General features: G+C 36.8%; 1 protein-coding gene across 1 annotated transcript in view; it reads left to right on the forward strand.

Annotated features, from left to right (window-relative positions):
• Positions 1 to 19,131, forward strand: part of LOC144561872 (protein-L-isoaspartate O-methyltransferase 1-like) — a 54,877-nt gene that overhangs the window by 30,020 nt on the left and 5,726 nt on the right. The gene's annotated exons all lie outside the window — the stretch shown is intronic.

Here is a 19,131-nt window from a genome sequence, read left to right on the forward strand (position 1 = left end):
GTAGTGTCTCTTTATGAAAATATAATAGGGAATTTACAACCCTAATAAAACACTTCGATAGATGGTGCTCAGAGCACTCTAGTAGTGTCTTCAGATGGCTAGATAATAGGGCATTTGCAACCCTAATACAACACTCCAATTGATGGTGTTTATAGCACTCTAGTAGTGTCCTTATATGGAAAGATAATAAATCATTTACAACCCTAATACAACACTCTTATTGATGGTGTTTGAAGCACACTATTAGTGTCTCGATATGGCACGATAATAGGGCAATTACAACCCTAATACAACACTCTAATTGAATGTATTTAGAGCACTCTAGTAGTGTCCCTGTATGACAAGATAATAGGGCATTTACAACCCTAATACAAAACTCCAATTGATTTTGTTTGGAGCACTCTAGTAGTGTCCCTAAAAGGCAAGATAATAAGGCAGTTACAACCCTAATACAACACTCAAATTGATGGTGTTTGGAGCACTATAGTAGTGTCCCTCTATGGAAAGATAAAAGGGCATTTACAACCCAAATAAAACACTCCAACTGATGGTGTTTGACGCACTCTAGTAGTGTCTATATATGGAAAGATAATAGAGCATTTACAACCCCAATAAAACACTCCAATTGATGGTGTTTGGAGCACTCTAGTAGTGTCTTCAGATAGCTAGATAATAAGGCATTTACAACCGTAATGCAACACTCCAATTGATGGTGTTTGGAGCACTATAATAGTGTCTCTATATGGCACGATAATAGGGCAATTACAACCCTAATACAACACTCCAATTGAAGGTGTTTAGAGTACTCTAGTTGTGTCCCAATATGACAAGATAATAAGGCATTTACAACCCTAATACAAAACTTCAATTGATTGTGTTTGGGGCACTCTAGTAGTGTCCCTAAAAGGCAAGATAATAAGGCAGTTACAACCCTAATACAACACTCCAATTGATAGTGTTTGGGGCACTGTAGTAGTGTCCCTATATGAAAAGATAAAAGAGTATTTACAACCTTAATACAACACTCTTATTGATAGTGGTTGGAGCACACTATTAGTGTCTCTATATGGCACGATAATAGGGCAATTACAACCCTAATACAACACTCCAATTGAAGGTATTTAGAGCACTCTAGTAGTGTCCCTATATGACAAGATAATAGGGCATTTACAATACCAATACAACACTCTGATAAGCATAAATTATATACACATTTGATCTAGATTTTATCATAAAACAATCTCAAATATCTTGTAATTTTAATATAAAGCGATTAAAATACACCTGGAATCAAGTTACTGTGGTTGTTTGGCTTTTCATTGCAGAAAATGATGGAAAATGGCGAAAATACTCCTCAGTGCGGATCAACCACACGCACCGCGGATCAGTGCAGCCGCACTGAGTACTTAGCCGTATTTCCAACATCCAAGCGCTGCGCAGGAATTTTTCCCGAGCCTAGTGCAGATGAAGTTCCACCCGCAGTGCGGATGAGCCCAACCGCACTCAAGACTTGGCCAATTTCAGAAACTTCAGAAAGCAGAATCCACCCGCAGTGCGGGTCATCCATCCGCATTTTCATCCGCACTCAGCTAATTCGCAGAAGTTAAATAAGGAAACTTAGACTCAGTGCGGGTGAGACCACCCGCAGTGCGGATCAGCCATCCGCACTGGACCCGCAGGAAAGCCAAATTTACACAGTTTCAACACGGTTTCTATTTTTGGCACCAGGGACGTGTTTTACAGCCAACTGTGGACAAGGTATCCTGGGAAACAATCCAAATATAACACCCACTAACTCCACTTCCTAGGCTCTTAATTGGGCATGATACTTGGCTATAAAAGAGGGGGTTCATTCTACATCGAGAATAATCTCTTCCCATCCATTATCTCATTCTCTCTCTCCACACATAGCGATAAATTTTGAAGGAAAGCTTTCAAGCAAGGAGAAGAAGGGTTTCCTGAGCAAGATTCGGCAAGATTGAGGATTTTGATCCAATAAAGGGTGTAATCATTTCTTTATTTCATTTCTTCTTACTTTGCCAATTTTTTGTAATGGATCTCTCCATGAGGGAGTAGATCTCTCTCTAGGGGTTTAGGTCAATGCATGAACTTGTTTAATTGTATCTTATTCAGTTATTTGTCTTTGTTATAATTTTTTTATGGGATTTGATGTTAATTTCTGTGATTTATCATTTGTGTTAATTACATGATTAGTACTTGAAATCGCAATAGTCCTATGTTGGATTCGAAAGAACCAATATTGCTAGGATGAGAGGAGAGTACCAAATTATGAATGCAAATACCCTAGGTTTGGATTAGGATCTAACCAATTTGTAATCTAAGCCGGAACTACATAAATTAAGGTTAGGAATTTGGTGAAGGACCTAACCGTGAAGGCAAACCCTAATTAGGACATCTCAAATCGAATCGGGTATTGGTATGAAGGACTTAATCGTGAAGTATCAATATTTGAGGAGAGGAGAGACTAATAAGAGCTTATGGTCTAAGTAGCTAGGGTGAAGGACCTAACCGTGAAGTCCGAATTACTTAGACACGTTATTAATTCACGAAAGTGAACCTTAATGACATATTAGGTTAGAAACCTCATCAAATCATACATGAACTTAAACAAATACCGAATAAATAGAATTAGCAAGGGAATGTAGACCAAAGACCCCTAGATCTCTAAATCTTGAAAACAAATCAATTCCTTTCTTTTGCTTTTATTTACAATATTTGTTTCAAACTCATTTTGGGTATTGAACCCAACCTTAGGATTTGTTAGAACAACCCCCCCCCCCCCCAATTTACTTTTATTGCACTTTACTTTCCTTTTATTTTCTGAAATTTATTACTAAAGTTTAAACTAAGTTTTTATCATACTCCCTGTGGTACGACACCTCAAATACTACTTTGATAGAATTGTGCACTTGCAATTTAACTCAAACGCGTGTTAAAGGTTTAAAAGGTACATCTTATTGTACTGAAACTTTGTGCATACGCTTTTGCGCGCATCACACTCCAATTGAAGGTGTTTGGAGCACTCTAGTAGTGTGTCCAGATGGCAAGATAATAGTGCATTTACATCCCTAATACAACACTCGAATTATATGTGTTTGGAGCACTCTAGTAGTGTCCTTATATGGCAAGATAATAGGACATTTACATTCTTAATACAACACACCAATTGAAGATGTTTCGAGCACTCTAGTAGTGTCCCTAAAAGGCAAGATAATAAGGCAGTTACAACCCTAATACAAGACTCTAATTGATAGTGTTTGGAGCACTGTAGTAGTATCCCTATAAAGCAAGGTAATAGGGCATTTATAACCCTAATGCAACACTCCAATTCATGGTGTTTGGAGCACTCTAGTGGTGTCTCCATATTGAAAGATAATAGGGCATTTACAACCCTAATACAACACTCCAATTGATGGTGTTTGGAGCACACTATTAGTGTCTCTATATGGCACGATAATAGGGCATTTACAACCTTAATACAACAGTCCAATTAAAGATGTGAGCACTCTAGTAGTGCCCCTATATGGCAAGATTAAAGGGTATTTACAACCCTAATACAGCACTCCAATTGATCGTGTTCTGAGCACACTATTAGTGTCTCTATATGGCACGATAATAAGGCAATTTCAACCCTAAGACAACACTCACATTGAAGGTGTTTGAAGCACTATAATAGTGTCTATATATGTTAAGATAATAGGGCATTTGCAACCCTCATACAACACTTCAATTCAAGGTATCACTCTAGGAGTGTCCCTATAAGGCAAGATAATAGGGCATTTATAACCCTAATAAACACTCCAATTGATGGTGTTTATAGCACTCTAGTAGTGTCTCTATATAGAAAGATAATAGGGCATTTACAATCCTAATACAACACTCTTATTGATGGTGTTTGAAGCACACTATTAATGTCTCAATATGGCATGATAATAGGGAAATTACAACCCTAATACAACACTCCAATTGAAGGTATTTAGAGCACTCTAGTAGTGTCCCTGTATGACAAGATAATAGGGCATTTACAACTCTAATACAAAACTCCAATTGATTGTGTTTGGAGCACTCTAGTAGTGTCCCTAAAAGTGAAGAGAATAAGGCAGTTACAACCCTAATATAACACTCCAATTGATGGTGTTTGGAGAAAACTACTAGTGTCTCTATATGGCATGATAATAGGGCATTTACAACCTTAATACAACACTCCATTTAAAAATGTTTAGAGCACACTAGTAGTGTCCCTATATGGCAAGATTAAAGGGTATTTACAACCCTAATACAGCACTCCAATTGATCGTGTTCGGAGCACACTATTAGTGTCTCTATATGGCACAATAATAAGGCAATTTCAACCCTAATACAACACTCCAATTGAAGGGGTTTGGAGCACTCTAGTAGTGTCTATATATGTTAATATAATAAGGCATTTACAATCCTAATAAAACACCCGAATTGAAGGTGTTTGGAGCACTCTAGTAGTGTCTCTATATGGAAAGATAATAGGGTACTTACAACGCTAATACAATATGTCCAATTGATGGTGTTGGGAGCACACTATTAGTGTCTCTATATGGCATGATAATAGGGCATTTACAACCTTAATACAACACTCCAATTAAAGATGTTTAGAGTACTCTAGTAGTTTCCCTATATGGCAAGATTAAAGGGTATTTACAACCCTAATACAGCACTCCAATTGACCGTGTTCGGAGCACACTATTAGTGTATTTATATGGCACGACAATAAGGCAATTACAACCCCAATACAACACTCCAATTGAAGGTGTTTGGAGCACTCTAGTACTGTCTATATATGTTAAGATAATAGGGTATTTACAATCCTAATAAAACACCTGAATTGAAGGTGTTTGGAGCACACTATTAGTGCCGCTATATGGCACGATAATAGGGCATTTACAGCCCTAATACAACACTCCCATTGAAGGTGTCTAGAGCACTCTAGTAGTGTCTCTATATGGCACGATAATAGGGCATTTGCAACCTTAATACAGCACTCCAATTAAAGATGTTTAGAGCACTCTAGTAGTTTCCCTATATGGCAAGATTAAAGGGTATTTACAACCCTAATACAGCACTCCAATTGACCGTGTTCGGAGCACACTATTAGTGTATTTATATGGCACGACAATAAGGCAATTACAACCCCAATACAACACTCCAATTGAAGGTGTTTTGAGCACTCTAATACTGTCTATATATGTTAAGATAATAGGGTATTTTAAATTCTAATAAAACACCCGAATTGAAGATGTTTAGAGCACACTATTAGTGTCTCTATATGGCACAATAATACGAGATTTGCAGCCCCAATACAACACTCCAATTGATGGTGTTTGGAGCACACTATTAGTGTCTCTATATGGCACGATAATAGGGCATTTACAACCTTAATACAACAGTCCAATTAAAGATGTGAGCACTCTAGTAGTGCCCCTATATGGCAAGATTAAAGGGTATTTACAACCCTAATACAGCACTCCAATTGATCGTGTTCTGAGCACACTATTAGTGTCTCTATATGGCACGATAATAAGGCAATTTCAACCCTAATACAACACTCACATTGAAGGTGTTTGAAGCACTATAATAGTGTCTATATATGTTAAGATAATAGGGCATTTGCAACCCTCATACAACACTCCAATTCAAGGTATTTGGAGCACTCTAGGAGTGTCCCTATAAGGCAAGATAATAGGGCATTTATAACCCTAATAAAACACTCCAATTGATGGTGTTTATAGCACTCTAGTAGTGTCTCTATATAGAAAGATAATCCGGCATTTACAATCCTAATACAACACTCTTATTGATGGTGTTTGAAGCACACTATTAATGTCTCAATATGGCACGATAATAGGGCAATTACAACCCTAATACAACACTCCAATTGAAGGTATTTAGAGCACTCTAGTAGTGTCCCTGTATGACAAGATAATAGGGCATTTACAACTCTAATACAAAACTCCAATTTATTGTGTTTGGAGCACTCTAGTAGTGTCCCTAAAAGTGAAGAGAATAAGGCAGTTACAACCCTAATATAACACTCTAATTGATGGTGTTTGGAGAAAACTATTAGTGTCTCTATATGGCATGATAATAGGGCATTTACAACCTTAATACAACACTCCATTTAAAAATGTTTAGAGCACACTAGTAGTGTCCCTATATGGCAAGATTAAAGGGTATTTACAACCCTAATACAGCACTCCAATTGATCGTGTTCGGAGCACACTATTAGTGTCTCTATATGGCACAATAATAAGGCAATTTCAACCCTAATACAACACTCCAATTGAAGGCGTTTGGAGCACTCTAGTAGTGTCTATATATGTTAATATAATAAGGCATTTACAATCCTAATAAAACACCCGAATTGAAGGTGTTTGGAGCACACTATTAGTGTCTCTGTATGGCACGATAATAGGGCAAGTAAAATGGTATTTACAACCCTAATACAACACTCCAATTGATCGTGTTTGGAGCACACTATTAGTGTCTTTATATGGCACGATAATACGGCAATTACAACACTCTAATTAAAAATGTTTACAGCAATCTAGTAGGGTCCCTATATGGCACGATAATAGGACATTTACAATGCCAATACTAGACATTTGCTAACGGGTAACCCGTGACGGGTAACGGGTAGGACGGGTAAAGGGGTAGGTCGGGTACGGGTAAAACCCGTAACGGGTAGACGGGTAATTGGGCCAAAACCTATATCCGGTCTGTTTATTACCCGTACCCGTTGCGAGTTGACGGGTACGGGTACTGCGGGTACGAGTCCGGGTACGGGTCCGGTCCGCCCGTTTTTTTTTTTTTTTTCTGTTTTTCCCCTTTTTTCTGTTTTTTTCAAAAAAATTCAAATTTTTTTGAAGTGAAACGGGTCGGATACGGGTAACGGGTACGGGTATGCGGGTAGATGGGTACGGGTAACGGGTACGGGTATGCGGGTAGATGGGTACGGGTAGGCGGGTACGGGTTGGCGGGTAGACGGGTACGAGTACAACGGGTTATTTTTTAAATCATGTTATCCGGGCCGTTTATTACCCGTACCCGTCTACCCGTCTACCCGTTTGTACCCGGGCAACGGGTACGGGTACCACGGGTAACGGGTACGGGCCGGGCAAAACGGGTTCTACCCGTTCCGGGTTTAGCAAATGTCTAGCCAATACTACACTCCAATTGATTGTGTTTGAAGCACCCTATTAGTGTTTCTGTACGGCACGATAATAGGGCATTTATCAATTGATGGTGTTTGAAGCACCATATTAGAGTTTCTACACTTCAATTGATGGCACGCTAATAGGACAATTACAACGCCAATACTACACTTTACAACACTCCAATTAAATATGTTTGGAGCACTCTAGTAGTGTCCCTATAAAGTAAGATAATAGTGCATTTACAACCCTAATGCAAAACTCCAATTGATGGTGTTTGGAGCACACTATTAGTGTCTCCGTATGGCACGATAATAGGGCAATTACAACCTTAATACAACACTCTAATTAAAGATGTTTAGAGCAATCTAGTAGGGTCCCTATATGGCACGATAATAGGACATTTACAACGCCAATACTACAATCCAATTGATTGCGTTTGAAGTACCCTATTAGTGTTTCTGCACAACACTCTAATTAAAGATGTTTAGAGCAATCTAGTAGAGTCCCTCTATGGCACGATAATAGGACATTTACAATGCCAAAACTACACCCCAATTGATTGTGTTTAAAGATGTTTCTGTACGGCACGATAATAGGACATTTATCACCCTATTAGTGTTTCCAATTGATGGTGTTTGGAGCACACTATTAGTGTCTCCATATGGGACGGTAATAGGGCATTTACAACCCTAATACAACACTCCAAATAAGGATGTTTAGAGCACTCTAGTATTGTCCCTATATGAGAAGTAAAATGGTATTTACAATCCTAATACAACACTCCAATTAATCGTGTTTGGAGCACACTATTAGTGTATTTATATGGCACGATAATAGGGCAATTACAACCTTAATACAACACTCTAATTAAAGATGTTTAGAGCACTCTAGAAGTGTCCCTATATGGCATGATAATAGGACATTTACAACGCCCATACTACACTCCAATTGATTTTGTTTGAAGCACCCTATTACTGTTTCTGTTTGGTACGAATATAGGGCATTTACAACCCTAGTACAACACTCCAATTAAATGTGTTTGAAGCACTCTAGTAGTGTCCCTATAAAGCAAGATAATCGTGCATTTACAACCCTAATGCAACACTCCAATTGATCGTTTTTGGAGCACACTATTAGTGTCTTTATATGGCACGATAATAGAGCAATTACAACCTTAATACAACATTCTAATTAAAGATGTTTAGAGCACTCTAGTAGTGTCCCTATATGGCACGATAATATGACATTTACAATGCAAATACTACAGTCCAATTGATTGTGTTTGAAGCACCTTATTAGTGTTTCTATATGGCACGATAATAGGACATTTACAACCACAATACAACACTCCAAATAATGTTGTTTAGAGCACTCTAGTATTGTCCCTATATGGCAAGTAAAATTGTATTTACAACCCTAATACAACACTCCAATTGATCGTGTTTGGAGCACACTATTAGTATCTTTATATGGCACGATAATAGGGCAATTACAACCCTAATACAACACTCCAATTAAATGTATTTGGAGCACTCTAATAGGGCATTTACAATGCCAATACTACACTCCAATTGATTGTGTTTGAAGCACCCTATTAGTGTTTCTATATGGCACGATGATAGGGCACTTACAACCCTAATACAACACTCCAATTATAAATGTTTAGAGCACTCTAGTGTTGTCCCTATATGGCAAGTAAAATGGTATTACAACCCTAATACAACACTCCAATTGATCGTGTTTCTAGCACACTATTAGTGTCTGTATATGTCACGATAATAGGGCAATTACAACCTTAATACAACACTCTAATTGAAGATGTTCAGAGCACTCTTGTAGTGTCCCTATATGGCACGATGATAGGACATTTACAACGCCAATACTACACTCCAATTGATTGTGTTTGAAGCACCCTATTAGTGTTTCGATATAGCACGATAATAGGGCATTTACAACCCTAATACAACACTCGAATTAAAGATATTTAGAGCACTCTAGTGTTGTCCCTATATGGAAAATAAAATGGTATTTACAACCCTAATACAACACTCCAATTGATCGTGTTTGGAGCACACTATTAGTGTCTTTATATGGCACAATAATAGGGCAATTACAACCTTAACACAACACTCTAATTAAAGATGTTTCGAGCACTCTAGTACTGTCCCTCTATTGCACGATAATATGACATTTGCAACGCCAATACTACACTCCAATTGATTGTGTTTGAAGCACCCTATTAGTGTTTTTATATGGCACGATAATATGGCATTTACAACCCTAATACAACACTCGAATTAAAGATGTTTAGAGCACTCTAGTGTTGTCCCTATATGGCAAGTAAAATGGTATTTACAACACTCCAATTGATGGTGTTTGGAGCACACTATTAGTGTCTTTATATGGCACGATAATAGGGCAATTACAACCTTTATTGAACACTACAATTAAAGATGTTTAGAGCACTCTAGTAGTGTCCCTCTCTGGCACGATTATAGGACATTTACAACGCCAATATTATACTCCAATTGATTGTGTTTGAAGCACCTTATTAGTGTTTCTATATAGCACGATAATAGGGCATTTACAACCCTAATACAACACTCGAATTAAAGATGTTTAGAGGACTCTAGTGTTGTTCCTATATGGCAAGTAAAATGGTATTTACAACTCTAATACAACACTCCAATTGATTGTGTTTGAAGCACCTTATTAGTGTTTCTATATAGCACGATAATAGGGCATTTACAACCCTAATACAACACTCGAATTAAAGATGTTTAGAGCACTCTAGTGTTGTCCCTATATGGCAAGTAAAATGGTATTTACAACACTCCAATTGATGGTGTTTGGAGCACACTATTAGTGTCTTTATATGGCACGATAATAGGGCAATTACAACCTTTATTGAACACTATAATTAAAGATGTTTAGAGCACTCTAGTAGTGTCCCTCTCTGGCACGATTATAGGACATTTACAACGCCAATACTATACTCCAATTGATTGTGTTTGAAGCAGCTTATTAGTGTTTCTATATAGCACGATAATAGGGCATTTACAACCCTAATACAACACTCGAATTAAAGATGTTTAGAGGACTCTAGTGTTGTCTCTATATGGCAAGTAAAATGGTATTTACAACCCTAATACAACACTCCAATTGATCGTGTTTGGAGCACACTATTAGTGTCTTTATATGGCACGATAATAGGGAAATTACAACCTTAATACAACACTCTAATTAAATATGTTTAGAGCACTCTAGTAGTGTTCCTATATGGCACGATTATAGGACATTTCCAATGCCAATACTACACTCCAATTGATTGTGTTTGAAGCACCCTATTAGTGTTTCTATATGGCACGATAATAGGGCATTTACAACCCTAATACAACACTCGAATTAAAGATGTTTAGAGGACTCTAGTGTTGTCCCTATATGGCAAGTAAAATGGTATTTACAACCCTGATACAACACTCCAATTGATCGTGTTTGGAGCATACTATTAGTGTCTTTATATGGCACGATAATAGGGCAATTACAACCTTAATACAACACTCTAATCGATGATGTTCAGAGCACTCTTGTAGTATCCCTATATGGCACGATTATAGGACATTTAGATTGCCAATACTACACTCCAATTGATCGTGTTTGGAGCACACTATTAGTGTCTTTATATGGCACGATAATAGGGCAATTACAACCCTAATACAACACTCCAATTAAATGTGTTTGGAGCACTCTAATAGGACATTTACAACGCCGATACTACACTCCAATTGATTGTGTTTGAAGCACCCTATTAGTGTTTCTATATGGCACGATAATAGGGAATTTACAACCCTAATACAACACTCCAATTAAGGATGTTTAGAGCACTCTAGTATTGTCCCTATATGAGAAGTAAAATGGTATTTACAACCCTATTGCAAAACTCCAATTGATGGTGTTTGGAGCACACTATTAGTGTCTCTGTATGGCACGATAATAAGGCAATTACAACCTTAGTACAACACTCTAATTAAAGATGTTTAGAGCACTCTAGTAGTGTCCCTATATGGCACGATAATAGGACATTTACAACAACAATACTACACTCCAATTGATTGTGTTTGAAGCACCCTATTAGTGTTTCTATATGACACGATAATAAGGCAATTACAACCCTAATACAACACTCCAATTAAATGTGTTTGCGGCACTCTAGTAGTGTCCCTCTATGGCACGATAATATGACATTTACAACGCCAATACTACAATCCAATAGATTGTGTTTGAAGCACCCTATTAGTGTTTCTATATGGCACGATAATAGGGCAATTACAACCCTAATACAACACACCAATTAAATGTGTTTGGAGCACTATAGTAGTGTCCTTATAAAGCAAGATAATAGTGCATTTACTACCCTAATGCAAAACTCCAATGGATGGTGTTTAGAGCACATTATTAGTGTCTCTATATGGCACGATAATAGGGCTATTACAAGCTTAATACAACACTCTAATTAAAGATGTTTAGAGCACTCTAGTTGTGTCCCTATATGGCACGATAATAGGATATTTACAACGCCGATACTACACTCCAATTGATTGTGTATGAAGCACCCTATTAGTATTTCTATATGGCACGATAATAGGGCAATATCCCTAATACAACACTCCAATTAAAGTTGTTTAGAGCACTCTAGTATTGTCCCTATATGGCAAGTAAAATGGTATTTACAACCTTAATACAGCACTCCAATTGATTGTGTTTGGAGCACACTATTAGTGTCTTTATATGGCACGATAATAGGACAATTACAACCTTAATACAACACTCTAATTAAAGATGTTTAGATTACTCTAGTAGTGTCCGTATATGGCACGATAATAGGACATTTGCAATGCCAATACTACACTCCAATTGATTGTGTTTGAAGCACCCTATTAGTGTTTCTATATGGCACGATACTAGGACAATTTCAAAATCCTAATACAACACTCCAACTGGTCACTTCTCTAGGCCTAACCTCATTTCGGTTCACGGCTTCAGCACACACGTCTTTATGACAAGAAGAAATATACAAGATTATTGTAAAAATGTGATCTTCTTAAGTTAACTAAGCAACTAATAAGAAGAAAAACAACCATGACAGATAAATTACGCCAAGAAAATGTGTTGTGTTGTGTTTTGGTGTTTAGAAATGTTAGTGTTGGTGTCCTAGTCCCAGATCATATCTATGATATGTTTAGTTTATTAGTGAATGATTTTATCATTTTGTACCTTGAATATTCATATTAGTGGATCATTTGAGTTCATGACTTAAATTGTAGAACTTCACAATGAATAAATTTGTTTACTCTTAAATGTTCCTTATCTTGGCAATCAGCAAAGGTACACTGGTTGACCATATAAGATAAGTGTGGTGATTAGATGATGGCCATGTTCTATAGGTTATACGATAAGGAGTTATCGATCTAATCACACATGTGCATACATGGAGATGTATGGCACTGGACAGACCCAAGAATGAAATATCATATGGATTGTGTTCTGTGTCATTGATATTCCATTGTGTCTAGAATTCTTTGGTTGAGATATTTATTTTTCTTACATAAGGGATGTGTATTGTTGGTACTGTCCAACGCTCTCTTTAACCAGGAGTTATAAAGGCAGTTACTGCAGTGCATATAACTTATGCGGAAGAACGATACGTATCAAGAAACCATTGTACCTTATATGTTAATATAAGTGATGATATCTCTGGGCCCCTCGATAAAGTTTATATTATGTGCATGCAATATGATTATATGATAATCATATCATAATTAAACTTCAGGAAATCAAGAAAGAATAATTGGTAAGTATGACACATTCATACCTTACGATTATTTGGATATCATGTGGCAATGAATTGACACAACAACATTTTTAATGTTACAGGGATCGTGATTTTGCATTGTGTTTTTTCATCCACGTCATTTGGGTAATCAATATACCATGGCTAGTTGTATCATTGATTTATGGAATTAAAAATGTTTAATTCTATTGCCATAATGATGGGATCCCATAGGGTCACACCATATGAAAGATTAAAAGAAAATATATTAATAAAGCATATGTGATATGTATATAATATGTGCTATGTTAATTATAAGAAGTTATAATTAATTTGTACAAATTATGTGTTATTAATATATGAACAATTTTATGACATGGAGATGTTATAAAATAATCCTAGTAATATTTAAAGTATGTGTGTTACGTTACGAAATTTTAACAGTTAATTTCAAATGATTTAAAAACAAGAATCAGAAATCGTGCCAACAAAATAGAAGTTTAAAACCTTAATTAGGGTTCATCTAAATAAGTAAATTAAGTATGAATCGAAACCACGTCGAAATTTCGAGAATGTGAGACTTTATAGGCTCAGTGCGTCCGCACTAGTGGTGAGTGCGGGTGACTGACCCGCACTAGATTCTATTTTCCTTAGTTGTTTTCTGAATTTCTTCTCAGTGCGTCCGCACTGAGAAATTCTGTATTGACTGAATTTTCCAGAATGGGACTAACTACTGAGTGCGTCCGCACTGGATTGAGTGCGTCCGCACTGGATTGAGTGCGTCCGCACTGGAGTGTTCTTCTGTGTTGATCGAATTTCTTCCCAAAATCCGTCTAAGTACCGAGTGCGGGTGACTGACCCGCACTGAAATTGAGTGCGTCCGCACTACGCTCAGACATTTCCTTTGTTCAGTGCCGTTTTCATGAAAATTTGACTAAGTACTGAGTGCGTCCGCACTGGAGTATTCTTTTCTGTGTATTTCAACTACTGAAAATCTGTTCTAAGTGCTGAGTGCGAGTGGCCGACCCGCACTGAATTGAGTGTGTCCGCACTCAGGGTATCTTTTCATAAAAGCCCAAAATTTCTTTCTTTCTCTCTCTTCCCCTGCGCCCCTTTCCCCATTATTGTGTGATTTTCGCCCAAAGAGAAGAAAAAGAGTGTGAGAACTTTCCGTTCCTTTCAAACCCCCGATTGTTGCGAGAAATCGAAATCAGAACCGAGTAAGCTGCCGAGGATCTCTCCTAGCTCTCCTATTTGGTATTTCTTTCTCTCCTTCTTTCTTTCGAAACCTCGAATTTTCTCGATTTCTCAGATTTTCATTTTAAACTCGAGATTTGTGTTCGATTTGCTCGAGGATTAGTTCCTCTACACTCCTTGCTTGTTTATTTATCAATCTTTTCCCCCATTCCTTCCGATTCGTGGATTTTGAATTCTAGGGTTTCGTGCCAAAACCCAAATTGAGTATAATCGTGAATTGATCTGTTTAATCCAACCGATTAGACTTGTAATCGGTAAGGTTACCCTTTGATCTTGAATTTCTAGAACGCTTAACGGTTAATCTGAGGTTTTGACCAAATTAGGGTTTAACCAATCGGTGAATTAAATTGATCCGAGAACCAAAGTAGTGAAACGGTGAATGAATGGTAACCTAATTGGAATTGTGTAGGGTTTCAAAGGACCCAGAAGTAAAGGTTTTAAGTAAGAACGAGGAATAAGAAAGATCGGTACCAAAAAGGCCTAAAACTGATTAAGGAAAGTATAAGCCCTAAAAGTAACCCGAGTAAGCATTTCAATCGTGAACCAGTGTTAAACCAAGTATACGTATAATATAGGTGTAGGCTCGGTCGAGCAAGACTTAGCGAGGCAATTTGAGACGCCTGATCCATAACTAAGCGGTACGCTCGTCGTATTCAGGTGCGGGATTCTTGGACTTGTTTGATACTTTATTTTCAGGAATTAAACTGTTTATTCGTTTGTCATGTTGAATGCTTAATTGTTGCATATTTTGGAATTCATGTTGTATATTGATTCTTGCATAAATGAGAATGATTTGAATTGTTCGGTTAAGGTTATTTGGCATGTTGGTATGGTTATTATTTGATTAGTTCTATTAATTGTTCTTGATGTGAATGAATCTGCCAGGCCGACCTGTTTAGGTAGCTGGATCAGGTGACGGTGACCTATCCGTTGATCTGTTTATGAATTTGCCAGGCCGACCTGTTTAGGTGGCTGGATCAGGTGACGGTGACCTATCCGTTGATCTGTTTATGAATTTGCCAGACTGACCTATTTAGGTGGCTGGATCAGGTGACGGTGACCTATCCGTTGACCTGTATAGGTGACTGGATAAGGTGACGCGGCTTATGCGTTGACCTGTTATGAGTTTGCAAGGCCGACCCATATGGGTGGTTTTAAATATGATTGCTTGAAATTTGCAAAGTTGACCTGTATAGGTAACTTTGATTCCATGTGAATGAAATTGTCGAGTTGAGCTATATAGCTGACTTGGAACCAGACATTAGGAAACGGTTAAGCCACAACAGCTACAGATGGGTGTCAGATAAAGGGTCCAGCTCGAAAGAACATCTGTGGTTGCTACAAGCCCTAATGAATCGAGTTAAGCCAAAATATATGTCGTGTTTGAAATTCACTTTGGAAATTCCGTGAACTGTGTTTCAGGTTGATTATTTGTTGTCGAGCATTGGCATTCTGTTATTTATGATTATATATATATATCTGGTTGCATTGTTATTGTTTGGGTTTCATTTTTGAATATGGAGTTTGATTGTAAGTCCAATAATTCAAACTGTGGCAAATTCGCACTGAGAATTTATTCTCACCCCCACCCTCCCGGTTATTTTACAGGTACTGGTGCGACTGGTCCCGGAGAGGCACGCGAGTAGTAGGCCATAGTAGCTTACCATCTCATGACCCTAGATATATTTGGTGTATAGTTTTAGGGTAGGCCTCATGGTTGGTATCCGGAGGAGATACTTTTGTTGTATTATATTCTGACCAGACTGTGTACTCTGATCTGTGTATATAAAAACTTACTTTATATTATTTAGTTTTGAATGGTTGAGTAAAATTTGAATAGCCTTGTAAGCATACACGACGTTGTATGCTTACGGCGAGAGACTGTCGCATCCCGTGGCCGCGGGGTGTGACAATGTGTGACATATTTTAAATAGCTTTTGACACATGAGATATGCATATAAATTAACATGGAATATTAATTTATATGTTGGCCTCTTTTAATGTATGGGATTGTGGACTTAATTAAATATTAATATGATTAATATGTTTAAGCCCAAAGCCCAAATATATGCTGGGGAGAATTGATTAGTAATGGCATGATTTAAGGAATATTTAAATATATCATTAAATCTAATCAATCTCATTAAAGAGGAAAGAAATTTCTGGACAGATTTTTTAGGTAACTTTGAACTGGAATTTGAAAGGGCAAATACTAATCATTCTGGATGTATGGCCTATGTAATCTGTAGCCCTTGGAGTCTAGAATCCAATGGTGAAGATTTCAAGTCATTTGGAGTTACCTAGAAAAAGATATAAGGATTTTAGTACCGAAAGGTCAGAAATGCTGTGAAAAATATCTTGGCCGAAATTTGCTCTTTTCTCCTCTCTTCTATTTTTCTCTCATGTGTTGAGATCTAGAAATCCTCTAATAAGTTTTCAGAAATTAAGAAGAGGGTTAAACTAGGATTAAGGTTCTACTTGTTAATCTCTTACTAGCCTTAGAGATACAAGTATTTCTTTAATCTCTCGGTGGATACCTAAGGAGGCTCGTCATTTGAGGGGCTAAAGCACAACCACCATTGAAGGAGGAAGGGAATAAGAAGTTGTTAAGCAAGACAACTCTTCTTGATTTGATTTGGAGATCAAATCCAAGGTATTATGTTATTCCATTCTTGATTAGGCTAATTAAGATTGTTTCGTGCACTTATAATAACTAGATCGTTTGTTTTGAGTCGAATAAAATTTTTGTTTTATTCCTTGCTATCTAAGCATCAAAACTTTCAAGAAATGTGCGGAACACGTACAGTGTATGCCCGACTCATTAAAACATTATTTTGCGGTAGGGGTGTGTGTCATTAGGGGTGATTAATGAGCGAGCATGAGCGAGTTAGGGTATGCTCATGCTCGCTCATTAAGTAAATAAGCGAATTTAAATGAGCGGATAATGAGCGAGTTGTAAATGAGCGAGTTATGAGCGGCTCACGAGTTATGACTTATGACTCATAATAAAATTATATAGTGTGCCCACACATAACAAAATTTGTTAAAAGTCATCATAACAAAATCCAACAAATTGTCATAATTCATTTAAATGAGCGAGTTGTTATGATACTTGTTTTGGACTTTAGGCGGAGGTTTTGGTTCTGCCGATTTACAAAAAAAAATGAATATGAAACTCTGAATATTAATATATTACACATGATTAAATGTTACATTGTGCTCACTATATTACACAGGATTAAATATGAAACTATGCTCACTATCTATCAATCTTAATGAGGCAAGATTGATGTTACACAGAATTATATAGGATTAAATGTGGCAGGGATTAGATGTGGCAAATTCTTAATGAGCGAGTTGGGTCATGCTCATGCTTGCTCATTAAGTAAATGAGCGAGTTTAAATGAGCGGATAAATGAGCGAGTTTAAGTGAGCTTTTAATGAGCGAGTTATGAGCGGCTCACAAGTTATGAGTGATTTACTCACCCTATGTGTCATACATGATCAATACACACTAAATATTTGGTTAGACTAGTCAAGCCCAACAGGCCTCCAAGATGGAAAGCCTACAAGCCCAATACCCCCTCAAACGAATTGATATCACCTAAAATTGAACCTGAACTCGAATTAACATAATATTTTGCTAGAGATGGGAAGCGACGAGTGTCCACTGTAGTTGAGCACGTTTATACATTAAGCATTACGATCGAACGGTCTGAATCTAAGTTCAAGTATTGTGTTACTTGAGAGTATGAATATTATTTTTCGCTCCTCTTGTCATGCAAATGCACATACACATACTCTCCAATCACGACTGACCATGTGATAAGATTTCGTCAACGACATTTATGTTAACGGGTTGGGGATCGGTTTATGCAAATTAATTCTTATTTTTATTTTTTGGGATACATACTTGTACTCTCTTCACAAACTGTAAAATTATGTATTTTCCTCTCCAAATTCTAATTATAAATTCTATAATTAAGTATTTCCCATCAATCCAATTGCGGTTAATTAAATATAGTTTAAACTAAATTATTATGAATAGTGTTAAGTTGATCCTCATTTGTAATAGAAAAATTTTATATGCTTGATCCCATTCATATTTGATTTTCATAGTTTGAAAATCTAGCTCCGCTCCTGGTCTGACTCTGACCAGTCAAGTACAAATTGCAATTACGAGGGAAACACATATATAACTCTTTTCACAGATGTGAGATGCCAAATTTCGACCTAATAAATGGACAATCACAACAAAAATCCAAAAATAATTTATTTTCCTGCTTAGCGGGGCTAAAGATTTAAATTAGCGGATCATTAATCTGAATAGGAAATATTGTATTGTCTGAAGGATGGGATAACCAATCTTGTTTTTTTTTCTATATTTTGATTTTCTAGTAAAACAATTCTCATTCACGATATTTTTTATTTTATTTTCAATTAATAAAAAAATCAGACAAAGTTGATCGATGCACCTGTATTTACATTAAATTTATTCTTCAATTTTCAAGAAAAACCAAGTTTGTTCTTTAAGAATGTCTAATTTTATTATTTTGATAGAATTTAAAAGAGTTAACCAAATTCTTTTCCAAAAATGCAGGAACCAATTCGTGCAAATTTCATTTAAGAATTATTTTCATGCAAATAAAAGTTAAAAGGTCAATAAAATTAGTTTTGGAATTATTTATTCATGCACCTACTCTTTGGAATCAGTAAAGAAATTGGCAATCCTTGTATCATCCAGTCTAATTTTTTACAAAACTAACAATTTCACCAATTGGACGAATTTAGTACCGTTATGTTTGAAAAAGTTAAGATTAAGATGGAGAAACAACA

Source organism: Carex rostrata, chromosome 1, assembly GCF_964058835.1.
Source record: "Carex rostrata chromosome 1, lpCarRost1.2, whole genome shotgun sequence".
NCBI lineage: Eukaryota > Viridiplantae > Streptophyta > Magnoliopsida > Poales > Cyperaceae > Carex > Carex rostrata.